The sequence below is a fragment of the Oncorhynchus mykiss genome, chromosome 9 (genome assembly GCF_057628025.1).
Source record: "Oncorhynchus mykiss isolate SJ-2025 chromosome 9, ASM5762802v1, whole genome shotgun sequence".
NCBI classification, from domain to species: Eukaryota; Metazoa; Chordata; class Actinopteri; order Salmoniformes; family Salmonidae; genus Oncorhynchus; species Oncorhynchus mykiss.
Genome location: NC_143030.1, coordinates 50,213,288 through 50,237,637, shown reverse-complemented (window position 1 = coordinate 50,237,637; position 24,350 = coordinate 50,213,288). Strand labels below are relative to the sequence as shown.

Below are 24,350 nucleotides of genomic sequence, written 5' to 3'. Positions count from 1 at the left end.
TACTCCATTCACTGACACCTCCCACCGGCCTACTGTGCATACTATGAGGTAATGATCACTCCCTACTGTCAACTCCTCCCATACCTCCCACTCACAGATTCCTGCCATCGTACTACGTAGTTACCAGTGAGGTCCAAGGCAGACTCTTTCCCTGTGGCTACATCAATCCCGGTCTCTCGGCCATCATTCAGGCACATCAGATCTTTGATTTCTATCAGATTTTCCATCACTTGGCCATTTCCATCCATTCGTTTCCCCCTCCCCCCAAAAGCGTGTTGTGGGCATTAAAATCCTCACAACAAATGACCTTACTTCTGACTTGGCCCTCCACCCTCTCCAGCACTTCCAGGTCCAATATCTGACAATGATTATAGTAGTTCACTACTTCAGAGGCATTCAGAGACGCTTCCCCTGTTGTTTCGAGCTCATTCGCATACGCATCAACAAAACTCTTGCGTACAAAAGTTTATATTTGTGGTTCTACCGACGGCACTAAGAAGATGGAGTACTGGATGTATTTGTTTACTCTGCTGCAAGCCGCAGTGAGGTGTGAGACTGTAGAGTGTACCAAACACTCAGATAATGCAGAGACCTTGTTAACATACAGCCGGGATGCACTCCATGCCCTACAGCCAAGTAATGTTGGCCGACGTCAGCTAGATCTGCCACCTAAAATGAAATGAAGGAAAAAGAGATGCAGAAATCAAATCAAATTTTATTTGTCACATGTGCCGAATACAATAAGTGTAGAGCTTACCGTGAAATACTTACTTACAAGCCCTTAACCAACAGTGCATTTCAAGAAGAGTTAAGAAAATATTTACCAAATAAACTAGTGTAAAAAAATAAAAAGTATCACAATAAAATAACAATATAGAGGCTATATATACACGATACCGATTGCCGTGCGGTAGCAGAGAGAACAGTCTATGACTTGGGTGACTGGAGTCTTTGAAAAAGTAGTCTCTTCAGGATGGCGACACAGCTGTCTTTCTTGCACCATCGCTTCCACTTTCAAGACCCGTGGATTAGGGCCTGGTCCGGAGTAAGCAGAACGTCCAGAGCTGCCGATTAATTGAAGTAGAAATTGTAATCCAAATCGAGGTTAGTGATCGCTGTTCTGATGTCCAGAAGCTGTTTTCTGTCATAAGAAATTATGACAGAGACATTATTTACAAAACAAGTTACGATCAGCGTAAAAAACACACATAAAATAGGAAAATTGTTCAGGAGCCTGTAAAATGGCTGTTGTCCACTGCAGCACCGTCTAATGTGGCCAACTGGAATGTACAACTTCACAACTGATAAATACCACCTTCCCACTTGGTTATGAATGTAGCGATAGTGAGGTGCCATTGATATGCAAATGAGGGAGAGACAACTATGGTCGCAAGGGTGAAGCATAGTTAGAGCTCTTTAGTTAAATTTTTTAATTTTTTAATGGAATTGAGTGCCGCATTCACATGCTAGTCGGAACTCTAACTGTTTGTACTTATACACGTGCCACATTCAAACAGTTAGCAAGTCGGAAGTTTCGTAGTTCCGAATAGCACGTGAATTCAATATTCCCACAATAACACTGATTTTACACCGAACAAAAATAAATGCAACATGTAAAGAGGACAATAAAAGGCCACTCAAAAATGTGCAATTGGCATGCACCAGAGCTGTTGCCAGAGAATTGAATGTTCATTTCTCTACCATAAGCCGCCTCCAACGTAATTTTAGAGAATTTGGCAGTACGTCTAACGGGCCTCACAGCCGCAAACCACATCTATGGGTTGTGTGGGCGAGCAGTTTGCTGATGTCAATGTTGTGAACAGAGTGCCCCATGTTGGCGGTGGGGTTATGGTATGGGCAGCCATAAGCTACAGACAACGAACACAATTGCATTTTATCAATGGCAATTTGAATGCCCAGAGATACCGTGACAAGATCATGAGGCCCATTGTCGTGCCATTCATCCGCTGCCAACACCTCATGTTTCAGCATGATAATGCACAGCCCCATGCCGCAAGGATCTGTACACAATTCCATGAAGCTAAAAATGTCCCAGTTCTTTCATGGCCTGCATACTTACCAGACATGTCACCAATTGAGCATGTTTGGGAAGCTAAGGATTGACCTGTATGACAGCGTGTTCCAGTTCCTTCCAATATCCAGCAACTTCACACAGCCATTGAAGAGGAGTGGGAGAAGATGCCACAGGCCACAACCAACAGCCTTATTAACTCCATGCGAAGGAGATGTGTTGCGCTGCATGAGGCAAATGGTGGTCACACCAGATACTGACTGGTTTTCTGATCCACGCCCCTGACTTTTTTTTATGGTATCTGTGACCAAAAGATACATATCTGTATTCCCAGTCATGTGAAACACATAGATTAGGGCCTAATTAATTTCTTTCAAATGACTGATTTACTTTTATGAACTGTAACTCAGTTAAATCTTTGAAATTGTTGCATTTTGCGTTTACATTTTTGTTCAGTGTATATTCAAAATGCAAGTTTAAAAATATGTTCTCATAAATTCATAGTGGATAATGCATTTATCTTGTGCATTTGGTCATATTTCTTTGTTTCTCAGCATCCCATCATGCTCATTGTAAACATGTATTTCATCCAGTGCAGCATGTACTTTCATGTGCGCTCAAGCCTGGTACCGAGGGCATGTGTATTAAGGCATGCAATTGTACTGAGATGGGCGTGGGGCCCAGTCAATAATGCCATAATAAAAAAAAGTGGATTTATCCATTTCAGAGCTAAACCATTGAATAAACATCTTCAATATGCCTACTTAAAACACATTTACAGGTTATGAAATTACAACCGTGTGGATAGATACATTGTTATTGTTAATAATGAACAATGACAATAAGTCAATTCAGCTATCCACATATCATATAGTTATTGGTATTACTATTATTGTTGAAATATTACTTATGTTGTGTTTTTGTTGTTATTGTACTATTAACTGTACACCAGTAATAGCTCATAAACATTTTGCAACATTAAGATGGACATTGAAAGTGTGTCAACCACATTCCAGATTCAAAATTATCAACTTTGCCAATCAACAAACTGATAGATCTTGCAAGAGAATTTGTCCAGTCTGCATCTTTGTACCACCCTGGAATTCAATATAGTGCACACCAAACACATAAACAAAGAGCTTACTGGGCATGTTGTCTGGCAGCTGGTCCATCGCCTATTGGTCAGTACAGTGTTTTCTGCAACTGCAATCAAAAGGGGTATTCAGCGGGGCTTAGGAGAGTCCACTGTTGTCAGCAGGAATATAATTGGACTATCAAGACTGTGCTGAGCAGTTTTCATTGATATAAACATGTGTTCACAATCATAATGGATTTTGAATGGCGCAAATAGTTTTAAAAGGAATTGCCATAATTAACTCTCAGTAGAGATCTCGACTGGCTAGAACACTGTAGTCAAGTTGGCACACCTGATAAATAAGATGCAAACAACTTTAAAATGTATTTTTTGGGGGGCTTTGAGCTACATTATGGATTATTGCATTGCTCTCTTTTTTTTTAAATATTCCTTGTCATTCAAGTACAAAGACAACACTGGTGGCAGTAAATACATTTAATCTTATGGACCATCATCGTAAATCATTGATATAAGGTAATATTGGCTTGGGCAATTGAAAGCAAAAGGCAAAGTGGCGGCATCATTTAGTTATTAGTGTGCCTGCGAAGCAACACACTACTGTTATTCGTCATACAATGACTTCTTATTATTATTCCCACGGCTACTCCTCTTACAGCTTTTAAGCGAAACATACCATTTCAACTTTACAGTGCATTCGGAAAGTATTCAGACCCCTTCACTTTTTGTTACAGCCTTATTAAAAATTGATCAAATAGTTTTTCCCTTCATCAATCAACACACAATACCGCATAATGACAAGGCAAAAAAAAAATAACATTTAATTTTAGCAAATGTATAAACAAATTAAAAACAAAAATATCACATTTACATAAGTATTCAGACCCTTTACTCAGTACTTTATTAAAGCACCTTTGACAGTGATTAAAGCCTCGAGTCTTCTTGTGTATGACTCTACAAGCTTGGCACACCTGTATTTGTGGAGCTTCTCCAATTCCTCTCTGCAGATCCTCTCAAGCTCTGTAAGGTTGGATGGGGAGCGTAGCTGCACAGCTATTTTCAGGTCTCTCCAGAGATGTTCGATTGGGTTCAAGTCCGGGCTCTGGCTGGGCCACTCATGGACATTCAGAGACTTGTCCCGAAGCCACTCCTGCGTTGTCTTGGCTGTTTCCTTAGGGTCGTTGTCCTGTTGGAAGGTGAACCTTCGCCCCAGTCTGAGGTCCTGAGGGCTCTGGAGCAGGTTTTCATCAAAGATCTCTCTGTACTTTGCTCCGTTCGTCTTTCCCTTGATCCTGACTAGTCTCCCAGTCCCTGCCACTACCATGCTTCACCGTATGGATGGTGGCAGGTTTCCTCCAGACGTGACGCTTGGCAATCAGGCCAAAGAGTTCAATATTGGTTTCATCAGACCAGAGAATCTAGTTTATCATTGTCTGAGAGTCCTTTAGGTGCCTTTTGGCAAACTCCAAGCGGGCTCATGTGCCTTTTACTGAGGAGTGGCTTCCGTCTGGCGAATCCAACATAAAGGCCTGATTGGTGGAGTACTGCAGAGATTGTCATTCTGGAAGGTTCACCTCTCTGACCAAGGCCCTTCTCCCCCGATTGCCAGCTCTAGGAAGAGTCTTGGTGGTTCCAAACTTCTTCCATTTAAGAATGATGGAGGCCACTGCATTCTTGGGGACCTTCAATGCTGCAAAAAATGTTTGGTACCCTTCCCCAGATCTGTGCCATGACACAATCCTGTCTCGGAGCTCTACAAACAATTCCTTCGACCTCATGGCTTGGTTTTTTCTCTGACATGCACTGTCAACTGTGGGGCCTTATATAGACAGGTGTGTACCTTTCCAAATCATGTCTAATCAATTTAATTTATGACAAGTGGTCTCCAATCAAATTGTATAAACATCTCAAGGATGATCATTGGAAACAGGTTGCACCCGAGCTCAATTTCCAGTCTCATAGCAAAGGGTGTGAATACTTATATAAATAAGGTATTTTTATGTTTCATTTTTAATACATTTTCAAAAAAATCAAAACATATTTTCACTTTGTCCTTATGGGGTATTTTGTGTAGATTGATGAAGAACATTTTGTATTTAATCCATTTTAGAATAAGGCTGTGATGTAAAATAATGTAGAAAAGGTCAAGGGGTCTGAATACTTTGCGATTGCACTGTACATGTAACACAGACCTTTAATGTGTATTCTTCTTCTTTTCAATGTCACCAAAGTGGAGTCGCAATTCAACGACTCAGACACGGGACGCATGTGGCAAGGTCTACAGACAATCCCGGATTACAAAGGGAAAACTCCCCACGTCGAGGACACCGATGTCTTGCTTCCGGACTAGCTAAACAAACACCTTCTTCGCCTGCTTTGAGGATAACACAGTGCCACCGACGCGGTCTGCTGCAAAGGACTGTGGATTCTGCTTCTCCGTGGCCGACATGTATAAGACATTTAAGCGTGTTAACCCTTGCAAGGCTGCCGGCCCAGACGGCATCCCTAGTCGCGTCCTCAGAGCATGCGCAGACCAGCTGGCTGGTGTGTTTATGGACATTTTCACACAAGCAACTAACATAGACATCCAATATAAAATGCCCACCCAGCTCACGTCCTGACCAACACTAAAACAAGGAAAACACAAAAGAACTATGGTCAGAACGTGACATGGTCAAATCAAAGTCAAATCAAATTGTAATTGTCACATACACATGCTTAGCAGATGTGTAGTGAAATGCTGGTGTCACGTTCTGACCATAGTTCTTTTGTGTTTTCCTTGTTTTAGTGTTGGTCAGGACGTGAGCTGGGTGGGCATTTTATGTTGGATGTCTATGTTAGTTGCTTGTGTCAGCACAGTTCTCATTATAGCTTCATGGTCGTTATTCGTTTATTGTTTTTGTATAGTTTGTATTCAGTGTTCAGTGCTTTCTTTAATTTAAAAAATCATCATGAACACATACCACGCTGCATTTTGGTCCGCTCCTTACGACGATCGTGACAGACCATCCCGATAGGTTTGACCAAGTAGTCGGCTAATGGTACGTGCTTGATACTGCTACACCACAGACACCACACTTCTACATGCACTGAAAATAATAAGAAAAAAGTACCAGTTAAGACGGTCCACATGTCAAATGGGAAAAGTGTTGCAGCTGTGTGGGGGGTCATAGTGTGCCATATAGTGAGTGGGAGGCAATGAAGCAGGCAGTGGAGGTGCAACAAGTGAGAGTGGAGAGAAGGGTGTCATATGCTGAGGCAGTGAGGGTGGTCCAGGTCCAGGGAGTTACAGGTTCAAGGGAGAGATGGGTAGGAGCATCTAGACCAGGGATTACGGGGCAGGTGGGCGGCGATATGGTATACATAGATAGGAGAAAGATGATGACGTTCATAGGAGGAGCTATCAATAACAGTGCTAAAGTAGAGTCTAAAACAGAGAGGATTGAGCTAATAGCGAGACATCTGTGTCTGAGAGCGTTCACATGGGAAGAGGTTTGAGATGACCTCAATCAGCCGCGGGTGGAGTCATGTACAGTTGAAGTTGGAAGTTTACATACACTTAGGTTGGAGTCATTAAAACTCGTTTTTCAACCATTCCACAAATTTCTTGTTAACAAACTATAGTTTTGGAAAGTCGGTCAGGACATCTACTAAATAACTAAGTTATTTTTCCAACAATTGTTGACAGAAAGATTATTTCAATTATAATTCTCTGTATCACAATTCCATTGGGTCAGAAGTTTACATACACTAAATTGACTGTGCCTTTAAACAGCTTGGAAAATTCCAGAAAATTATTTCATGGCTTTACAAGCTTCTGATAGGCTAAATGACATAATTTGAGTCAATTGGAGGTGTACCTGTGGATGTATTTAAAGGTCTACCTTCAAACTCAGTGCCTCTTTGCTTGACATCATGGGAAAATCAAAAGAAATCAGCCAAGACCTCAGAAAAACATTTGTAGACCTCCACAAGTCTGGCTCATCCTTCGGAGCAATTTCCAAACGCCTGAAGGTACCATGTTCATCTGTACAAACAATAGTAAGCAAGTATAAACACCATGGGATCACGCAGCCGTCATACCACTCAGGAAGGAGACGCGTTCTGTCTCCTAGTGATGAACGTACTTTGGTGTGAAAAGTGCAAATCAATCCAAGAACAACCACAAAAGACCTTGTGAAGATACTGGATGAAACAGGTACAAAAGTATCTATATCCACAGTAAAACGAGTCCTATATCGACATAACCTGAAAAGCCGCTCTGCAAGGAAGAAGCCACTCCTCCAAAACCACCATGAAAAAGCCAGACTACGGTTTGCAACTTGGGGACAAAAAGCACATGGGGACAAAAATTGTACTTTTTGGAGAAATGTCCTCTGGTCTGATGAAACAAAAATAGAACTGTTTGGCCATAATGACCATCGTTATGTTTGGAGGAAAAGGGGGGACGCTTGCAAGTTGAAGAACACCATCCCAAACGTGAAGCACGGTGGTGGCAGCATTATGTTGTGGGGGTGCTTTGCTGCTGGAGGGACTGGTGCGGCTACAAAATAGATGGCTTCATGAGGAGGAAAATGATGTGTATATATTGAAGCAACAACTCAAGACATCAGTCAGGAAGTTAAAGCTTGGTCTCAAATGAGTCTTCCAAATGGACAATGACCCCAAGCATACTTCCAAAATTGTGGCAAAACGTCTGAAGGAGAACAAAGTCAAGGTATTGGAGTGGCCATCATAAAGCAATGACCTCAATCCGCTAGAAAAATTGTGGGCAGAACTGAAAAAGCGTGTGCAAGCAAGGAGGCCTAAAAACCTGACTCAGTTACACCAGCTCTGTCAGGAGGAATGGGCCAAAATTCACCCAACTTATTGTGAGAAGCTTGTGGAAGGCTACCCAAAACGTTTGACCCAAGTTAAACAATTTAAAGACAATGCTACCAAATACTAATTGAGTGTATGTAAACTTCTGACCCACTGGGAATGTGATGAAAGAAATAAAAGCTGAAATAAATCATTCTCTCAACGATTATTCGGACATTTCACATTCTTAAAATAAAGTGGTGATCCTAACTGACCTAAGACAGGGAATTTTTTCTAGGATGGATTAAATGTCAGGAATTGTGAAAAACTGAGTTTAAATGTACTTGGCTAAGGTGTATGTAAACTTCGGACTTCAACTTTAGGTCACTACAATCACCACAGCACTGCTGTAGAACATACAGTGCCTTTTGTCACATACGTTACAATATCTCAGCTTCCCTAAACAGTACAGTCTAGATTGGGCTTTTTTGTAGACTGAGATGTCTCCTTCCAGTTCAGTCTGTTGTCTACTATTACACCCAAGTACCTATAAGAGTCAACAGTGCCAATCTCTTCACAATTAGTAGAAATGGATTTAAATACATATATATTTTTTTCTTCTAAAAATCTACCACTAGACCCTTGGTCTTCAGTACATTCAGGTCCAAGTAATTGTCCTCGCACCATTTCACAAAGTACTCTGATATATCCCTGTGATGAGCATCGTCTCCTCTCATGACACAGCTTACTATAGCAAAGTCTTCTCTCATGACAGTTTACTATAGCAGAGTCTCCTCTCATGACACAGCTTACTATAACAGAGTCTTCTCTCATGACACAGTTTACTATAACAGAGTCTCCTCTCATGACTCAGTTTATTATAGCTGAGTCATCAGAGAATTTCTGTAAGTGGCTGAGTTCGTTGTTGTGTGTGAAGTAATTTGTGTAAAGGGTAAACAGAAAAGGTGACAGGACCGTCCCCTGCAGTGCCCCCGTGTTTGTACATATCCAAACTGATACTACCTGGTTCAGTCTTACGAACTGTGGTCTACTGGTCAGGTAGTTCACAATCCATTTGATTTTGTGTAAATTTACGTGAATGTCCTTTAGCTTTTGGGCCAGCAGGTGGGGTTGTATGCTATTGAAAGAACTTAAGAAGTCAAAGAACATTATTCTCACCACACAGCCGGGCTTCTCCAGGTGCTCATATACTCTGTGGAGGAAATAGAGCCGAGCATCTTCAACACCGGTTTTGGGTGGTAGGAAAATCGCAAAGAATCCATATAGGTTGCCACCTCAACTCTTAATAAGGGTATTAAAACATGTCAAAGCCATTGGTCTAAAGTCTTTCAGTCCCTCCTGCTTTCTTTGAGATAGGCACTATGCAGGATGTTTTCCATTTAGTAGGAATATCTGATCGTATTAGGGACAGGTTGAAAATATACTGCAGAATGAAAGCCAGTTGATTAGCACGTACCTTGAATCCTCTGGCTTTAACTCCATCAGGCCCTGCTGACTTAATGGGATTGATCCTCTTCAGCTGCTTCCCTACTTGTTCCTCTGAGATGCTCATGGGCTCAGTGCTTCCCAGATCAGAGTCCAGCACCTCCCATATCTGCTGTTGCTCTGCTGAGAAATCATGCTTATCGAATCTGGTAGAAAACTGGTTAAACTCTGTGACTCTGTCCCTTCCCTCATCACGCTGTAGTTGTGCTGTAGCCTGTTATCTTCTTCATACCATCCCAGACATCCTTCATGTTATACGCTTGCAGCTTGCGTTCTAGCTTCAGTTTCTATACATAATTGCCTTTCCCGATCAGCCCTTTAATTTCCTTCTGTACCACTCTCAACTCATCCCTATTTACAGTTTCAAAAGACGTATTTGTCCTGTTCAGTGCGTCCTTGGTTTCCGTTGTGACCCATGGCTTATTATTTGCATTTCACAGTTTTGCTTGGCACCACATTGTCAGGACAGAAGTTAACATAGTCTGTTCAGAAAATACCATTAAGAGCCTCCTCCCAATTGTCTATAAATAAATTCCAATCTGTACCTTCTGTTAGTTTTGACTCTGTTTATTTAGAACCCAACGGACAACTAGTCAAAGCTCAAACCAAGTTTACAAGCACATGTATTTCATACCTTCCTCCTATGCTGAGTGTGATCCTTGCACACCTGGACAGCCAATACATCTCCGTTGCTAGACAGGATTTTAGTGATGCCTGTTCTTTCTCACTTCATCTAACCTGCCCTCAGCCCAAATTCCTCACTCCTCCCCAACTCACGGCTGTCCTACCTTCTCTGTTGACTGGAACCAGACTGTGGCCCTTCTCCTCTCCTTAGGATACCTGCGATTTAACAATAACATGTTCTTCCTGCACTCCCCTTTCTCTCTCAGTAGATTTCCATACCCTCAGTTCTAATATGATAACATGAATAAGGATATTTAATACTTCAAGTTTAGAAGTTAGTACCCAACACTTCAAAGCAGCTCTGTAGTGCCAATCCAGCTTTGGATGTCCATTCGTGAATCACCGCCTGAGTGACGAGATGCCTCTGGACCAGTGGGCGGTATTTTGGTAGCAGCTGGATGAGGTTGTGGTCCGACTGTTCCAGCGGAGGCAGAGCAGTCAAGCAGTAGGCATCATTCACATTGGCGAAGAAAAGGTCTTTGAAAGTAGGAAGTGTCGCGGACGGCAAACAGCGGTGGAAATCTCCAGACATAACAACAGCCGACTCGTGTGATCGATTGAGTAGGCCTGTGGTGAATTTGTGGATAGAGTCTGTGGCCAGGTTTGCGTTTGCGGTCGGCGGGATGTAGACAACCATCACTATCACCCTAGGGAAGGTCTGCAGCCCACTGCTAATAGCTCCACACGAGGAGAACAAACCCTCACCTTCACTGTGACATGGTTAGTGTGGCACCATTGATTGTTCACATACAGACAGACACCTCCTTCCTACTTTTCCCTGAAGGTTCTGAGCTCCTGTCAGCTCTGACGATTGTGAAACCATCCAGCTCCACACGGGAATCAGATATGACCTCCGTTAGCAAACTTTCCGTAAAGCATACTAGACTTGTTTGCCGATGTAATCTCATATGAAGTTGTTGCCTATAGTTCCTCTGTCTATTTTACAAGCGAGCGGACATTTCTCATGATAATGGATGGGAGATAGGGCTTATTTCCTCTCCTCTTGCTTCGTAGTCGTACACCTCGTCAAATGGCCACCGGACTATTTACATTGACCCTCCCTCCATTTGTTTTGTACACTGCTGCTAGTCGCTGTTTATTATCTATGCATAGTCACTTCACCCCTACCTACATGTTCAACTGACCTCAACTAACCTGTACACCTGGACACTGACTGGGTACCGGTACCACCTGTATATAGCCTCGTTATTGTTATATTATTGTGTTACTTTTTATTATTTGTGATTTTTTTACACTAGTTTATTTGGTAAATATTTTCTTAACTCTTCTTGAACTGCACTGTTGGTTAAAACTTCTTAGGGATAGGGGGCAGTATTTTCACGTCCGGATGAAAAGCATGCCCAAAGTAACCTGGTTGCAATTCCTATGGCCTCCACTAGATGTCAACCGTCTTTAGAAATTGGTTGACGTTTTCTTTTGAGAAATGAGGAAGTAGGGCTGTTCTTTGTGAGTGTCAAGCCTAGTGGACTCTTCTGTTTGGTGCGAGAACTGGAACGCGCTTCACGTTGTATTTGTCCGGTATTGAACACAGTATATTCCGTCTTGAATTTGATCAATTATTTACGTTTTAGGATACCTAAGGTTGGATTAGGAACGTTGTTTTAAATGTTTGGACCAAGTTTACAGGTAACTTATTAGATCATTTGTAGACATGTTGGGCGAGTTGGAACCGGTATATTTCTGAATCAAATGCGCCAAATAAATGGAAATTTTTGGGACATAAAGAAGGACATTATCGAACAAAAGGACCATTTGTGATGTTTCTGGGACATGAATGGATGGAAATGGCCAAGTGATGGATAATCTGATAGAAATCCAAGATCTGATGTGCCTGAATGATGGCTGAGAGACCAGGATTGATGTAGCCACAGGGAAAGAGTCTGCCTTGGACCTCACTGGTAACTACTGTAGTACGATGGCAGGAATCTGTGAGTGGGAGGTATGGGAGGAGTTGACAGTAGGGAGTGATCATTAACCCATTGTATGCACAGTAGGCCGGTGGGAGGTGTCAGTGAATGGAGTAGGCAGGTGGGTGTTTGGAAGGGCAAAATGGGATCAGTTTCAGGAGCTGAGTGAGCAGGTGATGGCTCGGGTGGATATGAGAAGGGATGTGGATAGTATGAATAACTGGGTGAGAACAGCAGTCCAATGGTGGACGGAGGATTGTTTTTGATGTGGAGAAGGTGTATAATATGATGTGGAAGGAGGGGTTGTTAATCAACCTTGATATTATGGGGATAGGAGGAAGAATGTACAAATGGATAAAGGATTTCCTGTTTGGAAGTTCTATCCAGGTGAGGGTGGGGAAGTTTCTACCTGATGGATAACGGTACATTGCAGGGGAGCGTGATTAGTGCTCTGTTGTTCTCAATCATGATCAATGATGTTTACTCTCAAGTACAGACAGATATTGGGAGGTCATTATTTGCAGGTGATGGGGCCTTATGGACTCAATCAATCAAATGTATTTATAAAGCCCTTCTTACATCAGCTTATGTCACAAAGTGTTGTACAGAAACCCAGCCTAAAACCCCAAACAGTAAGCAATGCAGGTGTAGAAGCATGGTGGCTTGGAAAAACTAGAACCTAGAAAGAAACCTAGAGAGGAACCAGGCTATGAACCAGTCCTCTTCTGGTTGTGTAGGGCGGAGATTATAACAGAACATGGCTAAAATGTTCACATGTTCATAGATGACCAGCAGGGTCAAATATTAATAATCACAGTGGTTGTAGAGGGTGCAACAGGTCAGCATCCCAGGAGTAAATGTCAGTTGGCTTTTCATAGCTGATCATTCAGAGTATCTCTACCGCTCCTGCTGTCTCTAGAGAGTTGAAAACAGCAGGTCTGGGACAAGGTAGCACGTCCAGTGAACAGGTCAGGGTTCCATAGCCGCAGGTAGAACAGTTGAAACTGGAGCAGCAGCACAACCAGGTGGACTGGGGACAGCAAGGAGTCATCAGGCCAGGAAGTCCTGAGGCATGGTCCTAGGGTTCTGGTCCTCCGAGAGAAATGGAGAAAGAGAGAGAAAGAGAGAGAGAGAGAGAAAGAGAAAGAGAAAGAAAGAGAGAATACCTAAATTCACACAAGAATAAGACAGGAGAAATACTCCAGAAAATACAGACTGACCCTAGCCCCCTGACACAAACTATTGCAGCATAAATACTGGAGGCTGAGACAGGAGGGGTCGGGAGACACTGTGGCCCCGTCCGACGATACCCCCGGACAGGGCCAAACTGGCAGGATATAACCCCACCCACTTTGCCAAAGCACAGCCCCCATACCACTAGAGGGATATCTTCAACCACCAACTTGCCTGGATCCACATTGGTCTGCTTGATTTACAGCAGGGTCTCGTTATATTTAACAGAGAAAGTATTGAGATAATGAGTTAATGTTTTCATATATTTTTGTTCCTCGGATTGGACATAGTCCACTGTACTCAATTGTGTAGGATAGACTACCGCGCAACACCCAATGCTATTCCTATTATTCATTCTGGATATAATAACAACAAATTGCATAGTCTAGTGGGCTTATTCACAACATGATCTAGTAATGAAATAACATGACAAATACATTTTGGTTTCCATGTTACACCTGCCATTTTAAACAATTACAAGGGGCTTGAAGTCTCCTACTTGAACTTGAAGCTTAGAAATTCAAGTATTGGAATAGGCCTACCTTGAAAATCTGGCATTTCCTAAATTTGGTTCTTGAAAAGTCATTTTATAATCTATAATTTCCCCTACGCCCTTATAATTATCTGTGATTTAATTTTTGATCCGTTTGTGAGAGATGTGGCCACTTTTGTTTGTTTCCTGTCACTTCATTTGAAGGGTGTTGCGCTACTCTGTTGCGGTAAAACCACGTGCGGTTATTATAAGGAGAACAATATCTGTTGGCTTTCTATAAAAATGGAATCTGTTTTTGGTCACTTTTTCATTATAAAAACAGCGATGGTGAGATTAATGCTACCTTTATTCATGTATTTATTATGTGTCCCTGTGTCGGCCACATAGGCTACAGAAGCATCGCCATGCATCCAATCGATTTGTCAGACAGGAGTGAAAACCTACAGGACCGTGGCTCTCCAGGAACAGGGTTGGAGAGCCCTGAAGTAGAACCCTTGTGATGGAAATTCAACACCAGGGACACCTGAAGTCAATCTTGAAATGAATCACTCTTTCTTATCAGCAAGCTGGGGAGATTACAAAAAAACTCTGCACACCCTACAGGTCTATCAGAAGCTGTTGGGGTGGTCCCAGCAGTTGTCATACATACGGCTATACACAGACAAGTTATATTTTCATGATTTAGCATAATTAATGAATCACTACTGGTGGCTCACAAGGCTCTCTCTCCAAGTTGAGACCATGAAACTGAGATGCCTCGGGTTGTTCCCATAGTAATATTCTGGGCGTACCGCCAAGTTGAGGAACAGTAATAGTGAGGGTTCCATCATACACGATCAGTCAGTCACCTGTATGAAACTTTCTAATTAGTTATTAGAAAGTAGCATTGATTCGATACTTTGTAGTATTGATTTGATACATAAACATAACATTTCCCTCACATTCCCTCTTTTTATCACTCTGTGATAATTATCGTCACATTTTAACTTAAGCATTAGATCATAGCTTCTATCAAAGAAGGTTATATTAAAATAAGTGAAATCAACACGTTGCACCAAACACTCCATCCTTACAAGCCCTTCACTCTGGGTTTTACAACCTAAAATGCACACACATACACAAGGGATCCGGACACTTAGGCTTGACTAAATCTCTCAATGTTTAACCATTGTTTATATAGTTTTTACCACCATTGGGCTGCAGCGACATCGATTCTGCACCAACTGTTCCTGAGACCACCGGATCTGGCGAAGCCCCATCTTTTCTAGGATCAGGAACTTGTCTGCAGTGCGTTATCCTTGATCCAGGTATCTCTTTCAGAAACCTTCACCACAGTGGGGGTGGTCAGAAGAACTTGGTATGGCCCTCTCCAACAGGGATCCTTCCAACTCTTTCTCCTGAAGTCTTTGACCACCACGAAATCACCTGGGCTCAAACAGTGCTCAGCTCCATCAGCCAAGTTCGGCAAAGACGCCTTCACTTGAGGAAAGAGAGTCTTGAGAACACTGTTAAGGGTGACACAAAACTCAACCATGTCTTCCTCCATTCCTTGCAGGGACAACCTGTTCTGGGCGAAAGGTGCATTTGTCATTCGCATAGGACGGCCAGTCAGCACCTCGTATGGAGAGAGACCAGTTACAGTATGGAATCCGCCAAGGGAAAGCGTCAATCCATTTAGAAAACATGTCAACAATCACCAACCAATACTTGTTCCCCTCACAAGGGGTCAACTCAATGAAGGCCATCATTAAATGCTCAGAAGGTCCTTCAGGCCTTGGATGGAGATACTGAAATGCCGCGTCCAATATTATTAGTCATGCAAATCAAACATTTCTTACATTGTTAGCCCAGAAAATCTTAAGTGTTATTACATACAACCGGGATGAACAATTGGATATCAGAGCAATGTCAACTTACCAATATTACGACCAGGAATACGACTTTCCTGAAGCGGATACATTGTCCGTTCCACCACCCAGGGCATTTGATCTGATTCCAGAGGCCGACCAAAAACAATATTGCCGCAGAAGAGGTAGATGGAGCGACCTTCTGGTCAGACTTCGGAGGCATGCATACCACCCACCGCTTCCAAGTATATTACTCGCCAATGCTTAGTCTCTAGATAACAAGGTAGACAAAATTAGGGCAAGGGTTGCTTTCCAGAGAGACATCAGGGATTGTAATATACTCTGTTTCACAGAAAAATGTCTCTCTCGGGATATGTTGTCGGAGTCGGTAGAGCCACCGGGATTTTTTATGCGTCGCGCCGACAGAAATAAACATATATTTGGGAAGAAGAAGATGCTTCATGTATGCTTCATGAATAACAACTCATAGTGAAATCGTAAAAACATACAGGAACTTAAGTCCTTTTGTTCACCTGACCTAGAATTCCTCACAATCAAATGGCGAATATATTATCTCCCAAGAGAATTCTCGTCGGTTATTATCACAGCCGTGTATATCCCCCTTCAAGCCGATACCATGACGGCCCTCAAGGAACTTCACTGGACTCTATGCAAACTGGAAACCATATATCCTGAAGCTGCATTTATTGTAGCTGGGGATTTTAACAAAGCAAATTTGAGAACAAAACTATCTAAATTAAATCAGCATATTGATTGTAGCACTCGTGCGGGCAATACACTGGATCACTGCTACTCTAACTTCTGCGATGCATACAAGTCCCTCCCCCGCCCTCCCTTCGGCAAATCGGACCACAACTCCATTTTTCTCCTCCCGTCCTAAAGGCAGAAAATCCGAAAATGCACCTGTGACAAGAACTATTCAATGCTGTTCTGACCAATTGGAATCCACACTTCATGACTGTTTTGATCATGCGGACTGGGATATGTCCCAGGTAGCCTCAGAGAACAATATCGATTTATAAGCTAATTCGGTGAGTGAGTTTATAAGGAAGTGCATTGTGGATGTTGTACCCACTGTGACTATAAAAACCTACCCTAACCAGAAACCGTGGATAGATGGCGGCATTCACGCAAAACTGATAGTGCGAACCACTGCATTTAACCATGGAAAGATGACTGAGAATATGGCTGAATACAAACAGTGTAGTTATTCTCTCAGCAAGGCAATCAAAGAAGCGAAATGTCAGTATAGGGACAAAGTAGAGTCGCAATTCAACGGCATGTGGCAGGGTCTACAGGCAATTACAGATTACAAAGAGAAAACCAGCCACATCATAGACACCAACGTCTTGCTTCCAGACAAACTAAACACTTTTTCCCGCTTTGAGGATAAGAGTGCCACCGATGCGGCCCGCTACCAAGGACTGCGAGCTCTCCCTCTCCTTCTCCATAGCTGACGTGAGTAAGACGTTTAAACGTGTTAACCCTCGCAAGGTTGCCGGCCCAGACAGCATCCATAACCGCGTCCTCAGAGCATGCGCAGACCAGCTGGCTGGTGTGTTTACCGACATACTCAATCTCTCCCTATCCCAGTCTGCTGTCCCCACATGTTTCAAGATGGCCACCATTGTTCCTGTACCCAAGAAGGCAAAGGTAACTGAACTAAATGACTATCGCCCCGTAGCACTCACTTCTGTCATCATGAAGTACTTTGAGAGACTTGTCCAGGATCATATCACCTCCACCTTACCTGCCATCCTAGACTCACTTCAATTTGTATACCGCCCCAATAGGGCCACAGACGATGCAATCGATATCACACTGCACACTGCCCTATCCCATCTGGACAAGAGGAATACCTATGCAAGAATTCTGTTTATTGACTACGGCTCAGCATTCAACACCATATTACCCTCCAAGCTCATCATTAAGCTTGAGGCCCTGGGTCTGAACCCCGCCCTGTGCAACTGGGTCCTGGACTTCCTGACAGGCAGCTCCCTGGTGGTGAAGGTAGGAAACAACATCTCCACTTCACCGATCCTCAACACTGGGGCCCCACAAGAGTATATGCTTAGCCCCCCCCCCCTGTACTCCCTGTTCACCCATGACTGCGTGGCCAAGCACGCCTCCAACTCAATCGTCAATCGTCAAGACACAACAGCAGTAGGCTTAATCACCAACAATGACGAGATAGGGTATATGGAGGAGGTGAAGGCACTCGGTGTGTGGTGTCAGGAAAACAACCTCTCACTCAATGTTAACAAAACAAAGGAGATGATTATGGACATCAGGAAACAGCAGAGGGAGCACCCCCCTATCCACATTGACGAGACAGCAGTGGAGAAGGTGGAAAGTTTTAAGTTCCTCGTACACATCACGGACAAACTGAAATGGTCTACCTACACTTCAGGAAGCTGAATAAATGTAGCGTGTCACCTAAAACCCTCACAAACTTTTACAGATGCACAATGAGAGCTTCTTGACAAGCTGTTTCACTGCCTGGTATGGCAACTGCACCGCCCACAACTGCAGGGCTCTCCAAAGGGCGCATCACTGGGGGCAAACTACCTTCCCTCCAGGACCCTTACAGCACCCGTTGTCACAGGAAGGTCAAAAAGCTCATCAAGATGGGCCTCCCGGGTGGCGCAGTGGTTAAGGGCGCTGTACTGCAGTGACAGCTGTGCTACCAGAGACTCTGGGTTCGCGCCCAGGCTCTGTCGTAACCGGCCGCGACCGGGAGGTCCGTGGGGCGATGCACAATTGGCCTAGCGTCGTCCGGGTAAGGGAGGGTTTGGCCGGTAGGGAAATCCTGCGCGCTAACCAAGGTTGCCAGGTGCACGGTGTTTCCTCCGACACATTGGCTTCCAGGTTGGATGGCGCTGTGTTAAGAAGCAGTGCGGCTTGGTTGGGTTGTGTATCGGAGGACGCATGACTTTCAACCTTCTTCTCTCCCGAGCCCGGGAGTTGTAGCGATGAGATAAGATAGTAGCTACTAAACAATTGGATACCACGAAATTGGGGAGAAAAAGGGGTAAAAATCAAGGACAACAACCACCCGAGCCACTACCTGTTCACACCGTTACCATCCAGAAGGCGATGTCAGTAGAAGTGCATCAAAGCTGGGACAGAGATACTGAAAAATAGCTTCTATCTCAAGGCCATCATACTGTTATACAACCATCACGAACACAGAGACTTGAAATCATTGGTAACTTTAATAATGCCACTTTAATAATGTTTACATTTCAAGTTACCATGTAAACATTATTAAAGTGGCATTATTAAAGTTACCAATGATTTCAAGTCTCTGTGTTCGTGATGGTTGTATAACAGTATGATGGCCTTGAGATAGAAGCTATTTTTCAGTGATATTAATCATTCAGTATGTATGTACTGTATTTTATACCATCTATTGCATCTTGCCTATGCCGCTCGGTCATCGCTCATCCATATATTTATATGTATATAGATACTTAGATTTGTGTGTATTGGGTAGTTGTTGTGGAATTGTTAGATTACTTGTTAGATATTACTGCACTGTCAGAACTAGAAGCACAAGCATTTCTCTACACTTGCAATAACATCTGCTAACCATGTGTATGTGACCAATGAAGTTTGATTTGGTTTGGATAGCCTGTAAGAGAGACGTCCTCTGGGGGACCTCAGGAGGCTGAAGATATTTGGCGAGAGGAAACAAAGTTACTGTGTGCAATCTGTTCAAAAAATCAACGCCCTAGTGTCCTCGTGACAAATCTTCTCTGTTTTTGAGCAAACCAAAAAATCGTCAACATACTGAACCTGTGTTACAAGGCGAATTCGGGAAGGGAACCAGAACGCCTCTTTGTAAGGTCTGTGGGTGCTTTTTGGAATTACCACAACTGGTGCAGCTCCTTGCCATCCAATGTCGGTCTTTGGTTTAGCCCACAGTTCTTCAGGGATATATTTTAGCCAATCAATGTGTGAATTATCTTGTAATACCACATACATGGTTTCAACAGGAATTGGTTATTTTCTTGGTGTTATCATTGCAGTAGCTTAGCACGGGGAATAGAAAGTTGTTGTAGAAGCTGACCACTGTCCTTCCCCTTCCCAGGCCACCCAATCAGTTGTTTCCATCACTTTCTTCATCCAAATAACCGCATCTTTCCATTGCTTTCCATTGCTTTTGATAAGCTACAATGGGGAACAGAGCCAGGGACTTCATACAAACCCATCTGAGTATTCGTCAACAACACTCCAGCTGCTACGAAGTCTTCTTCTCTGTATATCCCATTCATGGTTATCTCAACTTCCTCTTCTTTGTTTTGACCATCTCTGTTGATATTCAGGGTCCTCTTCGCATGATGGAACAGCAGCAGTACAATGTAGGTATTCAGACACTTCCCAGTTACCATGCAACGGGGAAGAGAGCGATTGCTCTCTCAGCTGACCCTTAACATGGTGATATTTCAGGTGCCAAGCATAGTAGCAGTTCATCAGGCATGGGAAGATTTAATTTTCTCTCGATCCCAATGACAATCCTTCTTCGGTACAGGCAACAGATGAATTCAAATCACATCAAATCTCTTCCTAATAAATTTACTGGGCAAGCAGAGGAATCGGTGTCTCCATTTGCCCCAGGTGAAAAGTCAAACATTCTTCAGTGAATTCCAGACACTCCAACCGTGTGCATTGTTTTCTTTGAGGGGGAGACAGACATTTTCAACACTGAGACGGCGGCCTCAGTGTCCAACAAAAATGTAATTTTATGTTTGTTCACTAAGATATCAATAAGGGGGTTTTGGGTTGACAAGGTGGTCAATTTTAGCATTTGACAGGTTTCTTCTGGTTCTTCATCAGTGTTCTTCATATGGTTGGTAGCCCCCTCGTCCACTGCCCCTTCCAAATGGATGATTAACCTACACGCTCACAGATAGGGACGGCCACTCTCCTTGGCCTTCTTCAACTGGGCAGTGTGTTGAATGATGCCCTACCTTCCCACAGTTGTAGCAGCTCCAGTCTCTCCTTCCGTCAGCTCCAGGGTCCACTCCAGGACAATGTTTGAAATATACCCTAACTTCCCACAGGTGTAGCCAGTGGTGGTTCTAGCTTATATGGCTCCCTGGGCGACCCCCCCACCCCCTTCAGCCCCCCGACCCCCAAAAAGTGCCATTCTGCACTAACTGTCATTTTTATTCAGACATTTGGAACAACACAAATAAATAATCATAAAAATATATTTAAAAAAGTACTCATAAATATATTAAAGAAGTAACAAAGACAAATAGAAACAAATATGTGTTGATTTGGCACTCGAGCATCATTACATTACCCTGTCAACAAAGAGTCAAGTCCAAAACATTTCGCCTTGGTAGTGTGCGGACTGGTTTTATGTTATTCTTAACGATTTCGAACAAACCAGAAAAAATGCAAGAATACGTCTATGAAACTATAAACAGTTGAAGTCGGAAGTTTACATACATTTACTAGGTTGGAGTCATTAAAACTCATGTTTCAACCACTCCACACATTTCTTGTTAAAAAACTATAGTTTTGGCAAGTCGGTTAGGACATCTACTTTGTGCATGACACAAGTAATTTTTCCAACAATTGTTTACAGACAGATTATTTCACTTCTCATTCACTGTATCACAATTCCAGTGGGTCAGAAGTTTACATACACTAAGTTGACTGTGCCTTTAAACAGCTTGGAAAAGTCCAGAAATGGATGTCATGGCTTTAGAAGCTTATGATAGCCTAATTTACATAATTTTAGTCAATTGGAGGTGTACCTGTGGATGTATTTCAAGGCCTACCTTCAAACTCTATGCCTCTTTGATTGACATCATGGGAAAATCAAAAGAAATCAGTCAAGACATTTGAAAAAAAATTGTAGACTTCCACAAGTCTGGTTCATCCTTGGGAGCAATTTCCAAATGCCTGAAGGTACCACGTTCATCTGTACAAACAAGAGTACGCAAGTATAAACACCATGGGACCATGCAGCCGTCATACCACTCAGGAAGGAGACTCCTTCTGTCTCCAAGAGATGAATGTACTTTGGTGTCAAAAGTGCAAATCAATCCCAGAACAACAGCAAAGGACCTTGAGAAGATGCTGGATGAAACAGGTACAAAATGATCTATATCCACAGTAAAACGAGTCCTATATTGACATAACTTGAAAGGCCGCTCAGCAAGGAAGAAGCCACTGCTCCAAAACCGCCATAAAAAAGCCAGAATATGATTTGCAACTGCATTGGGGATCTGAAAAATGTCCTCTGGTCTGATGAAACAAAAACAGAACTGTTTGGCCATAATGACCATCTTTATGTTTGGAGGAAAAAGGGGGAGGCTTGCAAGCAAAAGAACACCATCCCAACCGTGAAGCACGGGGATGGCAGCATCATGTTTTGGGGGTGCTTTGCTGCAGGAGGGACTGGTGCACTTCACAAAATAGATATACTCAGCAAGAAAAGAAACGTGCTCTCTCTGTCAACTGCGTTTACTTTCAGCAAACTTAACATGTGTAAATATTTGTATGGACATAAGATTCAACAACTGAAACAAACTGAACAAGTTCCACAGACATGTGACTAACAGAAATGGAATAATGTGTCCCTGAACAAAGGTGGGGTCAAAACCAGCTGCATTAAGTACTGCAGTGTATCCCCTCCTCATGGACTGCACCAGATTTGCCAGTTCTTGCTGTGAGATGTTACCCCACTCTTCCACCAAGGCACCTGCAAGTTCCCAGACATTTCTGGGGGGAATGGCCTTAGCCCTCACCCTCCGATCCAACAGGTCCCAGGTATGCTCAATGGGATTGAGATCCGTGCTCGTCGCTGGCCATGGCAGAACACTGACATTCCTGTCTTGTAGGAAATCACGCACAGAATGAGCAGTATGGCTGGTGGCATTGTCATGCTGGAGGGTCATGTCAGGATGAGCCTGCAGGAAAGGTAACACATGAGGGAGGAGGATGTCTTCCCTTTAACGCACAGCGTTGAGATTGACTGCAATGACAACAAGCACAGTCTGTGACATACCACCCGAGACCATGACGGCCCCTCCGCCTCCAAATCAATCCCGCTCCAGAGTACAGGCCTCGGTGTAATGCTCATTCCTTCGATGATAAACGTGAATCCGAACATCACCCCTGGTGAGACAAAACCGTGATTCGTAGGTGAAGAACAGTTTTTGCCAGTCCTGTTTGGTCCAGCGACGGTGAGTTTGTGCCCATAGGTGATGTTGTCGGTGATGTCTGGTGAGGACCTTCCTTACAACAGGCCTCCAAGCCCTCAGTCCTGCCTCTCTCAGCCTATTGTGAACAGTCTGAGCACTGATGGAGGGATTGTGCTTTCCTGGTGTAACTTGGGCAGTTGTTGTTGCCATCCTGTACCTGTCCCACAGGTGTGATGTTCGGATGTACCGATCCTGTGCAGGTGTTGTTACACGTGGTCTACCACTGCGAGGACGATTAGCTGTCCGTCCTGTCTCCCTGTAGCGCTCTTTTAGGCGTCTCACAGTACAGACATTGCAATTTATTGCCCTGGCCACATCTGCAGTCCTCATGCTTCCTTACAGAATTCCTAATGCACATTCACGCAGATGAGCAGGGACCCTGGGCATCTTTCTTTCAGTGTTTTTCAGAGTCGGTAGAAAGGCCTCTTTAGTGTCCTAAGTTTTCATAACTGTGACCTTAATTGCCTACCGTCTGTAAGCTGTTAGTGTCTTAACGACCATTCCACAGGTGCATGTTCATTAACTGTTTATGGTTCATTGAACAAAAATGTGAAACAGTGTTTAAACCCTTTACAATGAAGATCTGTGAAGTTGGAGTTTTACCAATTATCTTTGAAAGACAGGGTCCTGAAAAAGTGACGTTTCTTTTTTTGCTGAGTTTGTTCACAGTATTATGAATTAATTGTGGTTTATTAGATAACATTTCGTAGTGTGACTGATTTTACTAATTGCATTTGTATTGTACAAAGAGGTGCGCTATTTGATCGATTCCCCCGCTTCCCCTACCTCGGGCTTACAGTGGGGAGACCTGAGGTCAACCTACCCCCGCCCCCCTCCCCATCTCGTACTTCTGAGTGGAAGACCTTCCCAGGCAGTAGCATGCCTAGCTCACAAACTAGAATCAGGGCGCCCACTCCGACAAGGTTAATTGAGCCACAGTCCCACATGGTGACATGATCTCGTTAACGTGGTGTGCAAATGAGCGTCAGAAAACTGATCACGCAAATGTTACCATTCCGATTGTTTTTGTGCGGGAGCCTGTGCCGCCTTTGGGCAAGATGCCGCCCTGGGCGGCTGCCCATGCCACCTATACCTAAAGCCGTCACTGGTTGTAGCACCTCCAGCCTCCGTCATCTCCAGCAATAGCCCCTCTGTCTCTACCTCTCTCTCTTGTTTTCCTCGGTTGCCACCATTTTCCCAATGTCCTCTTCCTCCTCCAGAGTAGTCCATCAGCTAAGCCTTCTTCAGTGTCTTTCCATCCTTCGTTTCATTTCATTTAACTGTCTTTCCTTGACCTTCGTTGCTGTCCAACTGGGTTAGGAGGGAGTTAGGGTTAGGAGGCCAACCATCTCCGTGTGCTGGTGGAGGATTTGGCAGTGGCGGATACAAGGTGGGCCCCATGCAAGGCTTCCCCTCAGAGAAAGGCCAGCCAGGCTACTTCTTTTTTATTTTTTTCATCTTACTCTTTCTTCTCCAGTTTCACTTGATTT

General features: G+C 43.5%; 1 long non-coding RNA gene across 4 annotated transcripts; it reads right to left on the bottom strand.

The window, feature by feature from the left end:
* Positions 1 to 9,977: 9,977 nt before the first annotated feature.
* Positions 9,978 to 23,683, bottom strand: LOC149981243 (uncharacterized). 4 transcript variants are annotated; one of them, XR_016483296.1, is made up of 4 exons: positions 21,433 to 23,683; positions 15,687 to 15,887; positions 14,957 to 15,331; positions 9,978 to 13,135 (listed from the first exon to the last, which is right to left on the bottom strand). It is a non-coding gene; the product is annotated as an uncharacterized LOC149981243 (long non-coding RNA). The 4 variants fall into 4 exon arrangements; XR_016483297.1 differs by having other exon boundaries at positions 14,957 to 15,243; XR_016483298.1 differs by lacking the exon at positions 14,957 to 15,331.
* Positions 23,684 to 24,350: the final 667 nt, after the last annotated feature.